Genomic DNA, 20,436 nt, shown 5'->3' with positions numbered 1-20,436 from the left:
TTGTTATAATATCTGCAACTGTGCAGTTCTTTGTCATAAATACAGTTTACGAAAGATGCGTTTCCTCATCACACTACAGTTGTTTCCTTCAGCAAAAATGAAATCGCATACTTTATGAAACGATCATGTTGCCATTTTCATTTGAAAATGTAACTTTCAATATAATACATATTACAGTGCATGTGCAAAGAGGTTTGCATACTTGAGCTAAAGAAAGAGGGTTGTACTAGAAAAGCAAACAGTAAAATTTTGTGTAACTAACTACAGTAAAGTGTGTGTGAGATCAGGAAGGCTTATTCAGTACTCAAATGTTATACCTATCTAAGCAATACAGTGGAATACTGCAATAAGTTTAGTAAACCATCCCTATTAGTCAAACATTTTTTTTATTTATATATTTATTATTTTTTTTTATTATTACCCTCATTGAAAATCATAGAATCGCCCCTGAGTGTAACAGTTCTGGCTTGACGGCTGTGCTGTCTGGCGCTACAAAGGAGTGAATTCGGGAGCTGCTGAAAGTATCTGGCATGTCTCTTGATTAACTGGCTCGTGTTTCCTTTCTTTTCCTTGGCCATTATCAGCCCTCGGCCTCTGCCAGCGTGGCTCAGGGCATCCGCTTTTAAAAGAACTTGCCAGATCAAACTGGCATGTCATAGAACAAGGCCTGACATTATTTCAGCCCACTGACCTGCAGTCAACTCAGCGGTCTTTACTGGCTTGGATGTTCATTGGTTGCCATAGTTAGAAAATCTCACTGAAAATCAGCGGGACTGAGAGAATGGACTGAAGTGGATCAGTGGACAAAGCCGGTGCCTTTACATCGCATGACTCAAACAGGAAAACATTAGATAATGACTCTTGCCAAGGTCCCCTCCGGACCAACCTATGTAATCCAAGCTCCACTTAATCACCACAGCAACGAGGCTCCCAAATGTCATCAGAGAGTGAAGAAATAGAAAGTTTATAAAAACACATAGGGAAAAGCACTGGGGAGTCCAATTCTGTAAAAGAAAGGCTTGCACTGCAATAAAATGATATGTAGGTTAATTATAGATGAGTTCCAGGCTCGGATAGTGAGAAAATCATCCGTCCCATGTGTTCTGAAGGAACGATGCACTGGAACACATGGGAAAAGACCCCTTTTGTCTGTAGAAACATGCTCACGGGCATTCAAAAATACATATATGCTTCTGTGGTGAAGTTATGTTTTTATTCTGACTCTGGGAGAAGCAGATACCATAAATCAAATTCTGAAAAATTAAGATATAATTTGATTATGCACAAAATGGAACCACATGCCTGATTTTGTAGACCTATGTTTTCATAAATGCCCAGCCACTCAATGTACTGAATGTCTATATGTCAGGATCATCAGTCACCTTGTCTGTTACCTTTGCACACTACATCTTCCACAATCCCCCTTGGCTTTCACCTGCACACACTTCACAACCACCACACCTGTCTGCCATCATCCTCATCAGCTCTCCATAAAAGCCAGTACCACACACGAGTGTTGGCAGGTCTGTGGTTTTCTCGTGGAATTGGGCTACTTTAACATTCATTTATTTAGTTATTTTTCATGTTCATGTAAAGCGACACCAATAACGTGATATTTAGCTGCTGAAATGCGAATTTTACCAGGAACCCCGCCAAAAATGTGTATTTTACCCCCGGAACCTGATTTGCACTGGTGGAACGCAAATAGGTGGATTTTGTTGTGAAAACCTGGCAACCCTGCCACACATACAGGTCTCCACGTCTTAGCTCCACCCCTTCAGGATGCGAGGGAAGGACGCAAGGAAAAGACATGAGGATTGAGGAATTGAATCAAGTGAAATGATAAATCCTCACTCTCTTAGCGCCACTTCAAAGCGTCATCATCGTTGTTAAAGTTTGTTATTTAAGACATTCATAATAAATATTAATAAAGCAAGATGCCCTGTTTGAAATATATGACATGTATGGTTTATTTAAACTGAAAAGGTAAAATATTAATTAAAATTATTACAACAGATGTGAAGGGGGAGGAGAATTTATACGTGCGTCATGTTTTTCGATGAAAAACACTTCAGCAGAGGATACACCTCTGGAAGCCTCCTCACTCCTCGATCCTCACCTCCTCGCAGTGCAATTAGAGAATTGTCCTACAAGATGGTTGAGCTCGATCGGTTTCCAGGTCATAGGATGGTGGACGGAGGAGTGAGGAAACGAGGAATGATATTGAGAAGAACCCTAAGACTGCATCCGTTTAAATTGTTACTCACCTGAAGAATACTTAGCTCATTGATCCTCTCTGTGACCCTGTTTTCAAGTCTCCAACTCCTCTTCTCCTTCCAGTCTCCCAGTGATCTTCCTACAAGACAACAGGAAAGTGTTTGGTACTGTATCTTTTAGAGACCATGTGTGTGGCTACTCACCATTCATCTCCCATCTCCGTCATAACCTCTGCTCTAAGATTTGCATTCAGTTCTGTTAATAAACTGTTTTGGATTGTTCTGAAAACTTATCGATCTGGGCTGCGTTTCCCAAAAGCATTGTAACCCTATGTAGATCGTAGAGTCATTGCCACCAATGATCTTACGATGCTTTTGAGAAACGCAGCCCTGTCCAGTGTGTGTTTCCCTGACACTATAAAAACACATACAACGGTTAGTTCTGGTACTCAAATTTTACTGGATGTGCAACTTTCCAAGAGTGCTGGTATATAGTCCAAAAACAACTGAGACTTTTCAATCTACGTGGTGACAAGTGGCTGTCTTCTGAATCACTCAACCGAAAAACAAAATAAAACAAAACAAAAACAGCTCAGGAATGAAACAAGAGACAATTTGTTTTGAGTCATTGAATTATTCACTCAACCTATTCATTCAAAAGACTAATTCAGAAACCAAACAAGTTACTGTCTTTCTCTGAAGTGTTCACTTCAACTAATTTGTTCAAAAACACTAAATTATTCAGGAAAGCCTCTGTGTTGCTCGGTGACTCAAAACATAATTCAGTTGTGGTTTCGTTGGTAGTCATTGGAACAGATGGCTACATTCACTCCGTTAATGTACGTATGCATTTACTTATAAATGTGTGTGATTGTGACTATAGTAGTCTACATCAAAGACTGTGATGCCCATAAAACTAGAACGTCTTATCATATTTGATGCAAGTCCAAGAGTCCAATCGAGGCACAAGTTCATCTATCAAATCTTCAAAAAAAACCTCTACCGCATGGTGTAGCCATATGGCAACATACTCTTTGTGTCCTGTTGCCAAGCGGCAACACTGTGCAATAGTGGAATGACATTATTACTATAGTTTAGCTAGCTAGCAAGGTCAGCTGCAGTTTGTTAAGCTGTAACAATAACAACATTAATACTAGTGAAATAAGGCTCATGTTAATAGTCTTCCTCTCAAGAGATTGCATAATGCTGAATTTTCATGAACTGCAATGTTTTTGGTTTTATGTCAGTGTTTTATGATACATTATATACGGTATTATATTTGTTTTAACTGTATAAATTTGCAGTTTAAATAATATTCATGAAAAATGCAATGAAATTAAAACAATTATAAATCATTATTCAGCAAAAAAAGAATATAATAAATAAAAGCACAAGTTGTTGGAAAGTATGTATAAGGTGTCAATTATAAGTAAGTACTGTGTTAAAGCTTATAATAGCACCAATTGAATCAACACAAACAACAGTTCTGAGGAAAAATATTAATTATAAGTAAGCTTACACTTATTCTCAGTTAGATCCACTATTGTATGCTGTTGCCGTATGGCAACATATCATAAAGTACCTTAAAATAATATTTTTTATTTTTTACAGCACTTCAAGTTAAGCCATTCTTAGAAAAGAAAAAGATTCAAATATTTTTTTCTATAGGTCTATCATAATGCGTGCGGTAGAGGGTTTTAACCGACAGCAGCTTTTAGCCTTAGTAAAGAGGAGAGCATTTGAGTTGCATGCAGACCACAACACTTATGGAAAAGGTTCCAGTGGAAGATTAGATCAAAAACCTTCAAATGACAAAGAATTCAACATATAATACATCCAAAATGTACAAATATGCAATCTATTCCACTTTACGGCAATGCCGCAATCTGGCAGATGTCAAGTTTCTGTTCTCTGTTCCATGATTGAATGGAATGCATCAACATTAGCATGAGCCTCCATCAACATTAGCATGAGCCTGTGTTTCTGCATGTGTATGAATGGAAGTAAATGGAACGAAAACGTAACCGTAAGGACTCAAATACATGACTGACAAACATATTCTGCAGCTGTGTTACCATGGCCAAAAATAGATACGGAAACTGCTGTATAAAAGCAATATCACACTCGCAGCTGCTGTTGGTTTGAATATTAGTCTGGCGATGATTAAAAACAACACTCTTGCTTGTGTGATATTGCTTAAAGGGGTCCTATTATGCTCTTTTACAAAGTCTTGATTTTGTTTTGGGGATGTACTAGAACATGCTCTCATGCTTGGTGGTTCGAAAAACGCATTATTTTTCACATAATTTACATTATTAAAATACATTTCTCCCCAGCCTGGCACAAACGGCCCGATTAGTTCTGGGTTTGATGAAGGCCCGCCTTCCGAAAAAATGAAATGTGTTGTGATTGGTTAGATGTCCCAGTGCGTTGTGATTGGCGAACAGCTTAGATGGTGTTTCAGTACTGCCACACCCCTTGCCAAAGCAGCAAGTTCCGTCTGCTCCTGTATAGTTAAGGATGGCATCAATATTGCCATATCAATTTGAGCCAGATTCAGACCCTGAGAATATTGAACAAGAGGATCACGCAGAACATTTGCACGCACGGATATTGCAAGACATTTTAGAGTGTTAACGCTATTGTTGTTGTTGCTTTTTTGGCTAAATCACGTTTTAGATACGATGTCAACAACCGCTTAAAAATAAGTGAATTTACTATGTACAGATAAGTGTAACGGTAATATGTATTATCTTTATTGTTCTTTAATTCTAACATTATAACATGAATTGCAGTGAAACTGTTATACAGTTGAATTTATTTATACCATAGTCTCATAATTGAAGTGTAAATTCTGCAGATTAGATCATTGTCCAGTATTTTACTGTCAGCAATTTATGAAAAAAACAGCGTTTCTTCAACATGGACAAAACTTGACGCTACAGCAGCTCTTTTTCTTCTTCGTTTTCTCTGATGCACTAACTCTGCAGCAGCACTCTTCTTCGTCGTCGTCTTGTCTGATGCACTCAACCAAGCGTTCTAACCACGACCTCGCCCCTCCCCACCCCCCAACCATTCGAATTTCCGTAGGCTGGAATTATTTTAATGATATTCTAATGGACCGCTTTGTGATATCACAAAACCCGGAAAACAAACGCTGTAGTCCAAACGAGCCATTCGTTGTAGTTCTTGAAAAGGGATTTTTTAAAAACGAAATATCTCCCTTTGGAGTGGACTTTGAGATTTGTAACTTTGTAGATCTTTTTTATGCCCAAACATACACACCACACACTGACTAAAATTCAAAAAGTGAAAAAGCATAATAGGACCCCTTTAATTATCTAATTAAAACAGGCAATGTATGGAAAATGAAAATTTTGTAGCCTTTGTAGCAGGGAAAGGGATTCAGTAGAGCACAAACAGCCAGGAAATACAATAAAGCCTCTTTATTTTTCTCTTCCTGCTTTTAGGTGTCAGACACCTAAAAGCACTTACTTTTGCACAGAATGACTTCATATAATAACTGCTGGTTATCTTGCATCTTTGTCAGGCAGATGGCAGCTGTGTGGTTGTTTACGTTGTGTTTACGGCAGGCTTATGTTTACAGTCGTATACGTATGGTTTCAGCTGCGTCTAACCAGCTGATACTCCATGGAGTGGATGTAAATGCAGGCCAGGGGATCAAGGGCTGGTGGCATATACTTCCCAGTTGTCTGTTCGCTTGTGTGGAGAATTGATAGTTAGAAGGGACCACGCGTGAGCGGATGCGTGTATTTGTGAGGGGGTGCTGTCATATTGGCGATGCGGCAGCGTGTGCAGTGACAAGCTCCACACGGGGAGGGGTGGGAGGTCGTGTGGGGAGGAGAGGCAGCCAGCTGACAGGGACATCAGTTTCCTCAGACATTAACTCCCCTTGTACCTGAGAGAGTGGAATAATCACACGCCGGGGCCATGCACCATGAAATGGAAGTGCAGCAGAGATCTGGGGGAGTGGACACACAGGCCTGTCCAAGGAAATGAGAGCCATTTTTTAAAGTATGGGCCGCCATGGTGTGTGTCTGTGTTTTTGTGAGATACAGCAGGAGGGAAAGAGCAAGAAACAAAGAAATGTATGTGTATGGAATCAGGTAGGCCTATATGCTAATCACCAATGCATGCAATATGAAAAAACTTCAGCATCTGTGTCAGTAAAGAAATCTGTTTCACCGATACAATGGTGGTGCCAGAGTCACTTTCCACTGAGGAAAAACCAACACCGTAAACAGCTGGTGTTGAACCAATAATGTCAAACCAAAACTATATGGTACAAAAATAGGTCCTTATAGTCAACAAATCTGTTGATGCTTAAAATAACCAATGCAATGCCTCACAATGAGGTGTACATTCAGTTGACAGATATTAATTTTTTTTTCCGTCATGCTGCACGGCTACTCTTTAACTTTGTGCATTTTTCTCCTGTGGACTCTTAATAATAAATAATTAAAACAATATATTATTTGTTTGGAAATGGCACACACAAATAATTTTCACAAATGATATTTACCTTGATTTTTCTTTGTTTTCTCCACACATTATGTCATACTGTATTTCATCTCAAGCTCTTAATTGGCACTGTTATCGCCTTGAGAAAAAGGAAATCATATACACTAACCTTTCAAAAGTTTAATTTATGTATGTATGTATGCATGTATGTATGTATGCATTTATTTCTTTTCAAGAAATCAATACTTCTATTCAGCAAGGATGCATTCATTTGACCAAAAGTGACAGCAAAGACATTTATAATGTTAAAGGGGTCATGAATTGAGAAATCAACTTTTACTTGAGCTTTTGGTATATAAGAGATCATCGTACTAAAAGAATATCCTGTAAGTTTCAGAAATGAAAGTCCTTGTTACTGAAATAAAAGCTTTTATTGACACCAGGCCCAGCAAACGCCAGATCCTGGAATGTGCCTACCTATGACGTAATAGATAGGTTAAACACTGCCTCCACAGACGAATATCAACGCCTAATTATGTAGCCCCACCCACTGATTCGCGCATGACATAGTAGGGAAATAATGTAAGTGGCGCTAAACCGGATCGAGCAACCAAGCAATAAACATGCCATAAAAGATTACAAAATATTGTGCAGTGCCTGGTTGTGGAAGAACACAGTCGCTGCATAACCTTCGGATTCAAATATTAGGAATGCGTGGTTGAACTTTATTTTTAATGAAGTTTCAGCTCACGTGCGTAAAACATTGAGAGTTTGTTCGCTTCATTTCACCGCGGATTCCTCTGTAAACAAGACACAGGTCGAAGCTGGATTTGCAGAGAGACTGAGATTAAAAAGCAGTCTATATATTGGATACGACAGGAATGGCACAGCACTCTTATGTGAGTAAAAAAATATTTGTACTACTATGTGTCACTATTGCTTTGTTTGAGATTGCTTGATATGTCCAGATTATGTGTACGTGTCTAACCAAAGTCACAGAAGGCTCCAATTATGAAGGACGTAATGTTAGCTTGTCAGACAGACACACAGCAAGTTAGTTTACTATGCAAAACTGCTATCCAATCATAGCAGTGGGCGTTTACTTCCAAGTCTTAAATGCGGCACGCCCATAAAAACCGAACGTTTCACGAGCCGGCCTCAAAACCTGGGTAGAAAATAGCCTATTACTTATTGATTTTGATGTTTTTTTAATTTAAAAACCACGTGAACGTCATAAGTGGACCTCAGACAACAGTATAAAATAATTTTAAAAATCCAGTTCATGACCCCTTTAAAAAAAAGTGGTGAAAAACATATCAGCATATCAGAATGATTTCTGAAGGATCATGTGACACTGAAGACTGGAATAATGGCTGCTGAAAAAAATCAGCTGTGCCACCATAGGAATAAATTACAGTTTAAATGTAATTACAATGAAAATAGTTATTTTAAATTCTAATGAAATTTCACAATATAACTGGTTTCAATATTTACTGTATTTTTGATCAAATAAATACAGCCTTGATGAGCATAAGAAACTTCTTTCAAAGACTTTAAAGTCTTTTACTGACCCAAACTCTTTATCAGTGTATACCACTTCATATATTAAAATGGTTTATGAGTATTTCATTTTGGTTTGATTGATTTTAAACATAGTAATTCATATTTTTTATGATGGATTTTCATATTTTATGATTTAAAGTTAAGCAATACTATCTACACATAGATTTTAACATTATACAATAAATAATGCAAATATGAACAATGGGGGTACTGTAAAATGGTTCCAAGTCAGTTTTAACCTTAAAAAAAGGTTAAACAAACAAACAAACTGGGATATAAAAGTGCATCAGGTTGAAGAAACACCCTACCAGGAATTTCAACACTTTTGACGGTCACATCAATGATAACTTCAGACACTAAACTGAATTTCTCAAAACTATAAGTGAGACTCAACAAAATAGTGCTATGTTTCTTTGTGGATGGGTTACGCATAACAGTCACAGACACCTTGGCCAGGCACCTTTTCAATGGAAAAGTGTCATCAGATTGGATTATCTGTTCCTAACTTTGAAGAGACACCTTAGTGCTCCATGCTTATTTCTTCTCAAACAGAAACTGCAAACACATTTGTGTCTCAATTTCATGCCACTCATTCACTCTCATACTCTCTCAGCTCTCTGCTTCTGCATTAGAATGTAATGATCTATAGGCTTGGTCAAACAGTAGGGATTTCGCAATAATCCATACCCCTTGTCAATACTCAAATTTCTCTTTGGAAACACTACCTCCCAAGCATTTTAATCTTGATTTACTATGATTCACTAAAACCCACTGAGGCTTCATTTAAATTCTCAGTGGACTGTTGAAGCCCCTTTCTGCATGTATGCATGTGTTCTGTGCCTCTTAAAGATGCCTACAGCATTATCACGCTCTGATGGTGTGTGACAGTGGCTGTGCTGATTAAATGTATTGATCACTGTCTGTCTGCTGAACACAGTTGGAACCATCTGACACATTATGAGAGTAAATAGTGGCATATTGTACATTTATTTGGAGCCTTGACATGTCTTAGGAGGTCTGGACCCGGAATCCATAAAGAAATTCCCATGTATTCCATGTATTTTTTACAACAGCTCCTAGGGAGATGATGCCGATTTCCGGATTCACAAACTCCATCTGTGAGTGCCGCTGCTTTGCGTCTCCCATCTTTGAACGTGTGGACAACTGGCAGCACGCGAGGCTCCAGACCATTACTCTGATTTTGTTTACATGCAATGCAAATGACTGGTAAACAAACAGAGCTGCACAGAGCCACACGTTCCCACCGGCCGTCCTTGCAGCCTATGCAAATCAGTGCCCACCACGCTCTCAGCTTGCATGAGGCAGGAAATTAAGAGCTGAGGCTAAATTACAGTGTAATATGTAAATGTGCAGATGTGTGGCTATGCGTTGTTGCTTCATTATGACTGGAAAAATGGCCCTGCTTAATATTCGAACAACTTTGTAAACAAAAAAGGCAGTGTGCGCTAGCAGTCCCATAGGGGCAGTGGGCCACTGAATTTTTCTCACCACGCAACACGCACTGTAACTGTGTTCATTTACCATCTTCAAATACATCACAGTGGGCAAACAACTACAAGAGCCAAATGAGTTGGACGGCTTAATGCGAATTGCAGTCGTGTGTGCTAATGCAGTGTTTCCCAACCGGGGTGCCGTCTGTCGAGAGCAGGGGTGCCGTGTAAAAAAAATCATTTTTTAATATTCTTAAATTGCTAATATATTCTGCAGTTCTTCCCTGTTGTACCAAATATCTATACTTTTCAAATTATCATATCGAAGTTAGAAATTAAAATATTGTGACAAAATTAATTTTGTAGGGTGCCACAAGTTTGTTAAAATTTCCAAAGGGTGCCGCGACTAAAAAAAGGTTGGGAAACACTGTGCTAATGCACTCGGAGTGACATGGTAGTCATGATGCTCATTTATCAATGTGGCATGGCTCTTGCCAGGTCGGAGAGGGAATCTGGCCTCGCTGACCCCACTCGCAGGTCGGCCGTGTCTCCTACCACCCACACCAGGAAAACAGATTACTGCTGATCGATATCTCAGAATGCACCTCATGCTGGGATTCAGCTGGGATTTTGGAGTCCTACAGGGAGCATGTAACTGGCGATGCCAATGTGTTACGAATGTGTGCATCTGTGGTGTTCTTTGCAACATCAGTGTTCTATGAGCAAGAAGATGGACAGTTCACTCAAAAATTCACTTTTAATTTTCATTTGCTCACCCTCATGCCATTCCAAACCTGTATAACTTACTTTCTTACATAAAACACTTGCATAAAAAAATGAATAAACTGAAAATGTTTTTCATACATAAAATGATTTAAATATACCTCTTCTATAAAGGGTATGTTATTAATTTTTTTTTTTTTTTGTGGCAAGTCAAAAATTTAATATTGTAATAAAACTGCTTCACAGTTTTTTATTGGAAAATCTTCGCCAAACCGAAGTCAAATGTTGAAACCATCATGCAGGTAAACAAACAAACAAACAAACAGGAAATGTCATTATAAAGAGGGCCCCAGCAGATCCTCATGACTGTATGTCAACAAGTCTCTTAAAATATCAGATAATTTGACTTTTTTTTTGTGATAAAGAAAGTAAGTAAATAAATAAATAAATAAAGTTTGAAAAATGAAAAAAAATATTTTTAAACTTTTTTTTTTTACTTGGTTACACTGCATTACATTTTTAGAGTCATTTAAATCACACTTGTCTTGAAAATGGTATAAAAGGTTTTCAAAACTATATGAAATCAACATGAATACAAAGAGTACATTTCTAAGAACCTGGCATCTGTGTTTTAGATTCTTCCTACATTTAATTGATTTTTTCTTTGTCTTGATTGTTGGCATTCTTGTATGTAATTAACCCAGATATTTAATAGATTGTCCAAGCTTTTGAACAATTTTCCTTTGCATTCCACACAAGAATGTAAGTCATACAGGTTTGAAACTACATGACGGTGAGCAAATGATGCCATAATTGTCATTTTTGGTTGAACTAACCCGATCTTGTGGTTTCAGTTGAGTTTTGGTGCCATGTCGAATGCCTCCCACCAGCCTGTTCATGATCAGATGTTACTGGTGAGATATACGTCTACGTAGGTCACATAAGGCCTGTGTCAAGTCCACATATTATAGATCTTGTGTATGTCAAAAAGAGAGGCTGGATCAACACACGCTAGGGGTATTAGTCTTGGCAGTGTTGAGGAACTGGAGACGATGTACGTATGGCTGCCAGAAATTTTTCCACTAACTCTCACAGGTCATTGACAATGCGATATGAACAACCTTGGCATGTTTTGCCCATGATTAATGCAACTCATGTATTCTGGAATCATCTTTGAATTATGGGATGATACAAGAACATTGAACTAACCGTATTTCCCAAAGAGATCTTTGCTGTAATTTCCCAGTACAGAATGCAACTCATGTATTCTGGAATCATCTTTGAATTATGGGATGATACAAGAACATTGAACTAACCATATTTCCCAAAGAGATCTTTGCTGTAATTTCCCAGTACAGATTTATGTGTGGATTTAGGAAGAGTTTACTGAGAATATGTTGAGTTTGCTTAGATCAGTGTGGCACTGTGCGCTTGGGAAATCCAAGGAAAGACAAACACACAAAGAAACGAATAAATTAATGTCTATAAACAAGCATTTACTTCAATACCAGAAGCCTCTAATTAAAAGTATACCTGCATAACAATGTTCGTACGATGTTCATGAATGAAACGAACAAAAAGGTCTTGTTTGTCTCCTCCATGAAGCTAATTCATAGCCATTTCAAAACTTCCTCTGCAGTTTCAGCACAATAGCAGAATTATCAAAGTTAACTGGGGACATAATTAAGAAAACATATACGCATGTTATTCTGAGGTGAGCACACTCATGAATATTTATGTCATTACTGCTGTCCTCTGATAGTCTTTGTGTGAGTTTTGATAAAGAACGTGGCCGAGGCATGAAATTTGTAATTTATTCCTAAATGTGTTTTCAGCCGCAGTGTTTTGGTCTCTTCAACATTTCGTCACTCCCTATTTAAATCTCTTTTCATTGCGTTCTTAGGAAAATTCAAACTGCCACCTCTCTGTTATCCAAGCGTAGAGTGAAAACAAAAGCTATTTGTATGTGAACATGCATGTTGGCTATGCTGGCTGAACAGCGCTAATGGTTTCATAATTTCAGAATAATGGCTCCATGTCAGTATGAGATTGCCATTAGCCGACTGCGCTGTTGATGTGGGCATCTTTCGTCTCGTGTGGGGTTTGCAACTCTGGGGGGCTTCAGGTGTGTATTGTGCTGTGTGTGAAAGCGTTTGACAGGAAAGGCCTCATAAGATCTTCAGTGCTTGTTTTTGAATGGGTTTGTTCCAATTATCTGATGTGCCCGCGAATCAGGGGACTTTACTGAGTTTTTATCCATCTTAAAAGTTCACCAATAATAAAAAAGAAAAAAAAAAAAAAATCCTTATTTACTCATTTTATGTAGTTTCAAACAAAAGAAGATATTTTGAAGAATGTTTAAACTGTTTTTATCTATACACTGAAAGTCAGTGGGCTGAAAGTCAGTGTGTTGCCTTTCAGTTAAAAAAAAAATAAGAAGAAAGGAAGTCATACACGTTTGGAATGACATGAAGGTGAGTAAATGATGACAGAATTTGGGAATTTTTGGGTGATCCATGAGACACCAAATCACAGGAAGCATATATGTTCATCAAATATAACCAAATTATTGTTTTATATAAGACATCCCATCAGAGATTTATCACTAAATTTGTGAATATGGCAAATTATATTAATCAAAATGTACAATTAAATAATTTATATAAATACACATTTAGTATAAATGTGCATATATTGTGTTCATTTATATTACTATTTATATTACATTATTTATTTGCATTGATGATGTTGCATGGTGTTCCAAAAACATTTTCAACATATATCTGTGTGTAGCCTATGAATTGAAACGCAACTCATGTTTAATTTTTGTTGATTTACATGTTTTTAAATATTTGTGAGATGTTATTTACAATCAGTTGTCCTTTTAATTTGAGCTGCTTAGTAACTTATGACATGGACATGAAAGTTATCACATTAAATATTATATTTTTAATTTACTATTTCATGTTTTCTACTTTTAATATTTATATAAAGATTAAAGTGAATTCATTCAATTAATAAAGTCGAATTAAAACAAGAAAAAAATGTGTCTGATTAGGCATTTCCACAAACACAGCCTGTATAAATTATATAAATGTTTCCATAAAAATTCGATTTAGTGGTCATGTGTAAATAACCCTTGTGTCAAAAATGCACATTAAACATATTAAATGATACAAAATTATTGGGTGGTGTGCAGGCAAAAGCATTATGACTCTAATTCTGTCACGTTTTGGGGTCAAATCTTATCTTAAAGGAAACTTTAAAGTGTCTTGGGAATAAAAGGCACAGGAGGGCTCCTGAAGTCAGGGTGGAAAAGGTTAGAGAAAGATTACTTAGGCTCTTTTAATAGCACACGCATACACAAAATCATGTGTACATACACACTAACACTAACACTATACCCCCTTTGACCTGATGTATGTTTATGTATGCGTATGAGACGCAGACAGATACGAGGGAAAAGTCTTCTCATCTTCTGGTACAATCCACCGCTGCCACTCAACTTCAAAGCTCTGGCCGTTCAGTCTTTTTTAACCTCCAAATACAGAGTCTTGTTACAGCTGTGAGCAGGGCACAGAGTGCGTAGTGTGCTGGACTTCTGATTAACCCTTGAGCCAGTGTTGTTCTCCATCGCCAGACGGATCCTCTTTCTCAGGGCTCGGCCTCGTAACGGGAGCCCTTTCACACACTTCCCACTTCAAAGCTCCCTGCCTGCCAGGAATGTCAGCTTCAGAAGTAAAGAGAGATGGCCGCTGAGAATGAGTGAGTGTGAGAAGAAAACCAAACATGTTTGTGTGGGAGCTTGTATTTGAATATGCAGGGAAAAAGTGTACGTCTTCATTTCTCACCAGGAATTGCCTCTCCTTGGCCTGACACAGTCAACTGCTTCCCCTTTTTTCATTTGCGGCAGCGACAAGTTGTTTTTAATCTAATTTGGCTGCAGAGCAAAGGCCCCTGGGCTTGTTTGGACAGAGTCTTGACTAGCTTTTCTCCCTCACAGGACGTGCCATGTGCGCAAACTTAACAACTAGTTCTACAGCGCCTGCCAATGTATCAGAACCTCAATAGACTACACTGCCAGTGATTATTAAATAAATAGCAACACAACATTGCATTTCTATTTCACTGGTTTTGCTGTTTTTCTTATATATATATATATATATATATATATATAGACCTTCCTACCTTCCTCATGAGAAATTTCAGGCAACTTACAATGGGGCAGTTAGCTGTTATATAACCCGCTGCATGAGAGCAGGAAGACAGGTGAAACCTTTCTCTCGCTGTCTCTCTTCCCTAATCCTCACTGAGGACTGGAGGTGACCTCTGCTCTGACAAACTGGGGAAGAGCACATTTCAGGCCCTCAGGATGGGACCTAAGACCCTATCTTTGATCAAACCTCAGTTTAAACCAAGATCAAGGCCTGCCAGCTCCTTTGTTCTTGTATGGTTTGAAAACCCAGTTAAATCCTTAGAGATCTGCCCAAAAGGCCTGAAATGCAATGGGGTAAAAGGAGGTTCAACAGATCCCCCTTACCTTTTTGGCGCTCACCAAGAGCTGAATATCATCCCTGAAGTGAAAACCGTAATGGATTTTGTGAAGTTACACAAATCTGCATCTGTTGTAAACAAAACATTTTAATTTATTATGACTCATAGTGACTGTGCCACATTTAAATGATAATATTATAACTGAGCTTTTAATATGTCTATAATACAGATTGCTCAGAATGATGTATGTCAGACTGGACACTTGTACCTCCAGTGGTCACAACGGCTCCTGGCCGGGGGGGTTGTGACACTGCCAATATAGCTTCACTGACTAACTGCTCTGTCGATCATTGTGATCTTCCTTTTGTTAGGAGGAGACAATGAGCCGCTGCTGCTGCCTGAGAGCCAGGCAACCTGAACCAACCAGAGGAAGCTCTCAAAGCCCCATGAAAACAAACTGCTGAGCCAAGCCATTTCCCCTCCTCTTGAAAGACTATCTCCAGCCCTGTTTAAAGGTGAAGATGCCTAATCTTCCCCAAAGTCACACACATACACAGCATGTCCTTCCTTCCTGCCCTGAAGATTTCCCTTTTTTCCTGTTCATTTTAAACTGTCTATCTGACTTGTATGTCTGTCTGTTATTCTCTGTCTGCAGATGCAATGGATGCAGCGTCTACACATATATTGTTGAACTAAATGTTTTTTTTTCAGTTACAATAAAACTAGCTAAATTGCATGTAAAATCTATCTATCTATCTATCTATCTATCTAAATGACAGTTCTGGCAAATACCTAGTTAGGCCTTCCATAGCTTTACTGTAGTCATAATAACTTTAGTAACTATGGTATTTTGGCGGAAACTATAGTTACCTCCCTTGAGAGTTATTAGCGTTTCTAGTATGAATATGCCTTGGCAGGGCCCTCCACTTATTTTAAATAGCACTGTAAATAGGCCCCTAGATGAATTGTATTCAGGGTCACCATTACCCCATCACATCTGCTTTGCCTGTGTGCACACCATCTCATTAGATTGGCAAAAATGCCACCTTAACCTCCATTACAATCTGCCCCAGTAATTAATTACTTTTTAAGCTATTGAACCGTAAGCAATTAGGTTCTAAAGGCTAGCTTGTTAGGTAACACGAGCCCAGCCCTTTATTAGTCAGCAGTTGAAGTGTGGACACGAACAGCACCTGACAATGAGCAAAATTAAGATGCTAATACGATGGCCTATTTGACCTGTCAGTCACTGTTTCTGCTTCAAAATGGTTTCCTTTTCTGTGGTTTAGCAGCATTGTTTGAAAACGCAGTAATTTGAATACAACAAGGGGATTTGTGAGTATAATGAGGATTTTAGTTCTTGTAGCAATGGAAGACCAAAATAATTACAATGCTAAGATTTCAGTATAAAGTGTAGTGAATATGCTTTTTGTGTTTCATAGAAATTCTATGAAATATTGATACAAAACAACAATATCTGCACTTTCTAATACCGAATCCATCACCGTAGCACCTGAAGCAACAGGACAGAAGACAAAACCTGTGTACAGTAATAACTACATCTATGCATCATGTATGTTGACCATAAAGGACAAAGCCGTATGAGGCATGTGCAGCTGATTGCAGTGGCCAGCAGAGGGTCAGTGTGAGGGTCAAGCATCACATTAGTCTCTGTCCACAGCGGACAAGCCACAGAGCACAAGACTAATGTTGCATTTCATATAAAAGGTCACCCGTGGAAATGAATTCGAAACCCTAACTTGAGGAGCTTGGAAAACAAGAGGAAACTTAAACTATGAACACACAGTGTAGCGATACAGAAAAATATTCAGACTGCAATTACGCAGGCCATTTCAACATAACCTTCACATATCTCTAAACAAATGAACGCACGGGCAGCTAATTTATTTTCTCTAGGGCTGTGTGGTAATCGAAGAACCCAAATTACTTGTCCTGGCTTTTCTTTCCTGGTGTGTGTAGTATATTTGCACTGACGTCACATCATCACCTCATTATTTACTCGTGCGATATAAGAATATATTATTTGATGGCCATCATTTGCCTAGTTGTTTGTCACCTATGGCAGATACACAATAACTTTTCTTGATAGTGAAAGTGATGCTGCAATATGAGTTGAGATAGACTGGGTTGAGGTCACAAATAGAAAAAGATGTCACAAATTCCAAATGTGTTTATTTTTCACATCATATACTAATATTTTAACAAATGAGTTCAAACGAAACAGACAATACAACCAAGGGCTGGTCTCATCTGATCTCAGAAGCTAAGTAAGGTTTGGCTTGGTTAGTATTTGAATAGGAGATCGCCTGGGAATACTAGCTTTAAGCTTAAATGAGTGCGAGAGAAAATGTGTGTATATCTCAGTGTAATATACATTTCAATACAATTGCACAAAACACTTTCCCTACAAAATACCTAGGATTACTTATAAGACCATGTTTGCAGGTTTGTGTGAGAAAGAGACCAATATAAGTTGTTAATTGCTGAAAATCTCTCAAATCTCATTCGTTTTCCCACACACTGTACATTTAAATATGTCCTGTAAAAACATACTGTTATGATGATGTATTGGGGATTTTATTGTCATCATTTGAGTTTGACAGTGTTTGTTTCAAACAGGGTTATTTTAGTTAACTAAAACTTTTTTTAATGGTAATTGAAATAAAGGTGATTAAATAAAGTATAAATAGAGATTGGATTAAAAATGTTTAGTTAGTTGTCAAGGCAACATTTCTAATTTTCTAAAGCTCTAAAATTACTAAAAGAGGACTAAAAATAAAAATGAATTAAAAATAAATGAAATCTAAATAATAAAATTTAAAAAAAATGCAAACTAATAAAAATTACAAAAGCACACAACACAATTACTAATAAATAAATAAATAAATAAAATTAAAACAAAAACAAAAATATCAATATCAATAATAAAATAATAATAAAACCAGAATAGTATATCAATAATACTAAAATAACACTATTTTCAAGTTTCAATATATGTAAAGGAGCAGTATGAACATTGCCTAATATGTATTTTTGTGTTAAAATATGTTCGCAATGACATGAGGGTGAGTAAATTATTACATAATTTTTATTTTTGTGTGAACTCTTCTTTTAAATTTCCTGTACACTTCATCGTTTATACCTGTCAAATACGTAGAAGTCTACTGTACGACCCCTTTGTTGTTGTTTGCAAATATTTACAGAACAATTTTGTTTGCTAACCTTAACCTATAAAGACACAACTGCACTTAGTCACCCGAGACGAAATAGTTCAATATCATTACAGCGTAAAATTTGAGCCACCGTCTAATTGTGTTTCATCTGCATTGACTGGTGGTCTGTTATGGTGTCAAATGCACACCTGTTCTGCTGACTGGTCTTGTGTTTGTGTGTGCGTGTGTTGGCTGCTGCTCAGTAGACTCAGGTCACCTCTATGTAGTTAACCTCTCTGGAGATTGATTGATCTGTTTGGCTGTGCAGGAGTTATTTCCTAACAATGTTGCTTCTCTATTTTTGAAGTTTGCAGACTACTTTTCAACCATCGTTGGATAATGATCATCCTCCAGCTTCACAGTATCGATTGGTGCTGGAGGTATTGATTAACTATGATGATGAAAAAACTAGGGAGAAATGTGCTGCACATAACGTGTGTGTGTGTGGAAGCCCACATTCTGGTGTCTCTCCTGAGTGAAGCGTTAAATCTAAATCCCCAGCCTTATCAGCGTGGATGGTGACAGGTTCCTTTATAATTGACATTCCTGAGGCAGGCTTTGGAGCCTGGTGTTTAAAATGCACCCCACGATTCTCTCTGGGTTCATCTTTTTCTTTTGCGATTTTGTTTTAGAATTCATTATTTGGCATGAAATGTAAAAGTCTTCTTCATAAAATGGTGTGAAATCCCTCACTGTCTGCAGGAACTCCAAAGACTCCCGAAACCATTTTAATGTGGTCTCGGCACTAGCTGCCATCTAGCCATTAAAACACAAATCTGTGGGGAGATAATTGCCTCATTACCTAAATGTATACGGGTTTGCAATGAATATTATGTTTTTGAATAATATCATTTTGATGTATGCTTGGTGTAACTACTGAACTGTGCCGAATTTTGCTGAAAAGAAGTGAGAGAGAGAAATTCCTTAGTCACATTGGCAGAAAACATTTGATATAGTACACATTTCCTTTGTTTGGACATAAAGTAAGCATTCAACCACATGGTTTTGTATTTATTACTTTACCTAATATGAAACGAGTGCAAAACGTAGGTCAAAATAAACTCTCATTTTTAGTCTCTCATTATTTCAAAGCCATGGGTACTTTTATGCTTCAGGAATACATGTTTATTAAAAAGCTTTCAACTGTTATATTTTTGTATATAAAGGTCACATTGTACATGTTGTATAATTGCCACATACTTCAAATTTTTAATTTTAAAATATAAAAAAATCATCATAAAAATATGAATCATTACATTTTGAAAACTGACAACCAAACAATATGTATGAGAAATAATTACATTTCAGTATTTATTGTGTGAAAATTATTTAAATCATTTTAAACACAAATTTCACTTGTTAGTCAGTTATGCTGTCATTTATTAACTAACAAATTTGTCCCTTGTTCGTTCATTCATTCATTCATTCATCCGTGGTTCTCAACTTTTTGATTCAAAGGCCAATATAATTTGTCCAATATAATATTCAAAGACCCCTATGTTTTTGCTATTTCTGCTGTAATTATGATAAAGCTGCTTGTTTTCAAACTTGTTTTTATTACAGAAACGTCTTGAGGTTACGTATGTAACCATGGTTCCCCGAAGGGAACGAGACGCTGTGTCGAATGCTTTGGGAACGCCCCCGGCGAGACACCGTACTGAAGCATGTGTGAAATCAGTCCAATAGCGAAGCGAGACGTCACGAGCGGGGTGACGTAAGCAGCCAGGAAGCATAAAGGCACATCCGGCCAGCGCGGCTGTTAGCTTCTGCGGAAGCGAATGCCTGCAGGGATGCAGGGAGTATGGCAGGGAGACGCAGCGTCTCGTTCCCTTTGGGGAACCATGGTTACATACGTAACCTCGAGACGTTCCCCTTCAGGAACTCGATCTGCGTCGAACGCTTTGGGAACGAGAATACCTACTGCGCCATACGAGCAAGTTGCTGTCTGGTGTGTATCTGGCGAGCACATCAAGACGAAAGGACTTGGGACCCTGGAGCAGATGTCAGGTCCAAACTGTAGAAACGAATGAATGTGTGCGGAGAGGACGAGCCTGCCGCAGCACAAACATCCCGAAGGCCCACTGATAAGGCCTTGGAGGCCGCCATACCCCTGGTCGAGTGCGCTCTGACCCCCATGGGTGACTGGAGGCCAGAGGACTCGTAGGCCAGTGTGATGGCCTCGACCACCCACCGACTCATAGTTTGCTTGGTCGCTGGAATCCCTTTCTTAGGTGGACCAAAGCAAACGAATAACTGATCTGCTTTACGCCACTG

Source organism: Sinocyclocheilus rhinocerous, unplaced genomic scaffold, assembly GCF_001515625.1.
Source record: "Sinocyclocheilus rhinocerous isolate Xijiao unplaced genomic scaffold, SAMN03320098_v1.1 scaffold415, whole genome shotgun sequence".
NCBI classification, from domain to species: Eukaryota; Metazoa; Chordata; class Actinopteri; order Cypriniformes; family Cyprinidae; genus Sinocyclocheilus; species Sinocyclocheilus rhinocerous.
This window is presented reverse-complemented; position numbering follows the sequence as displayed.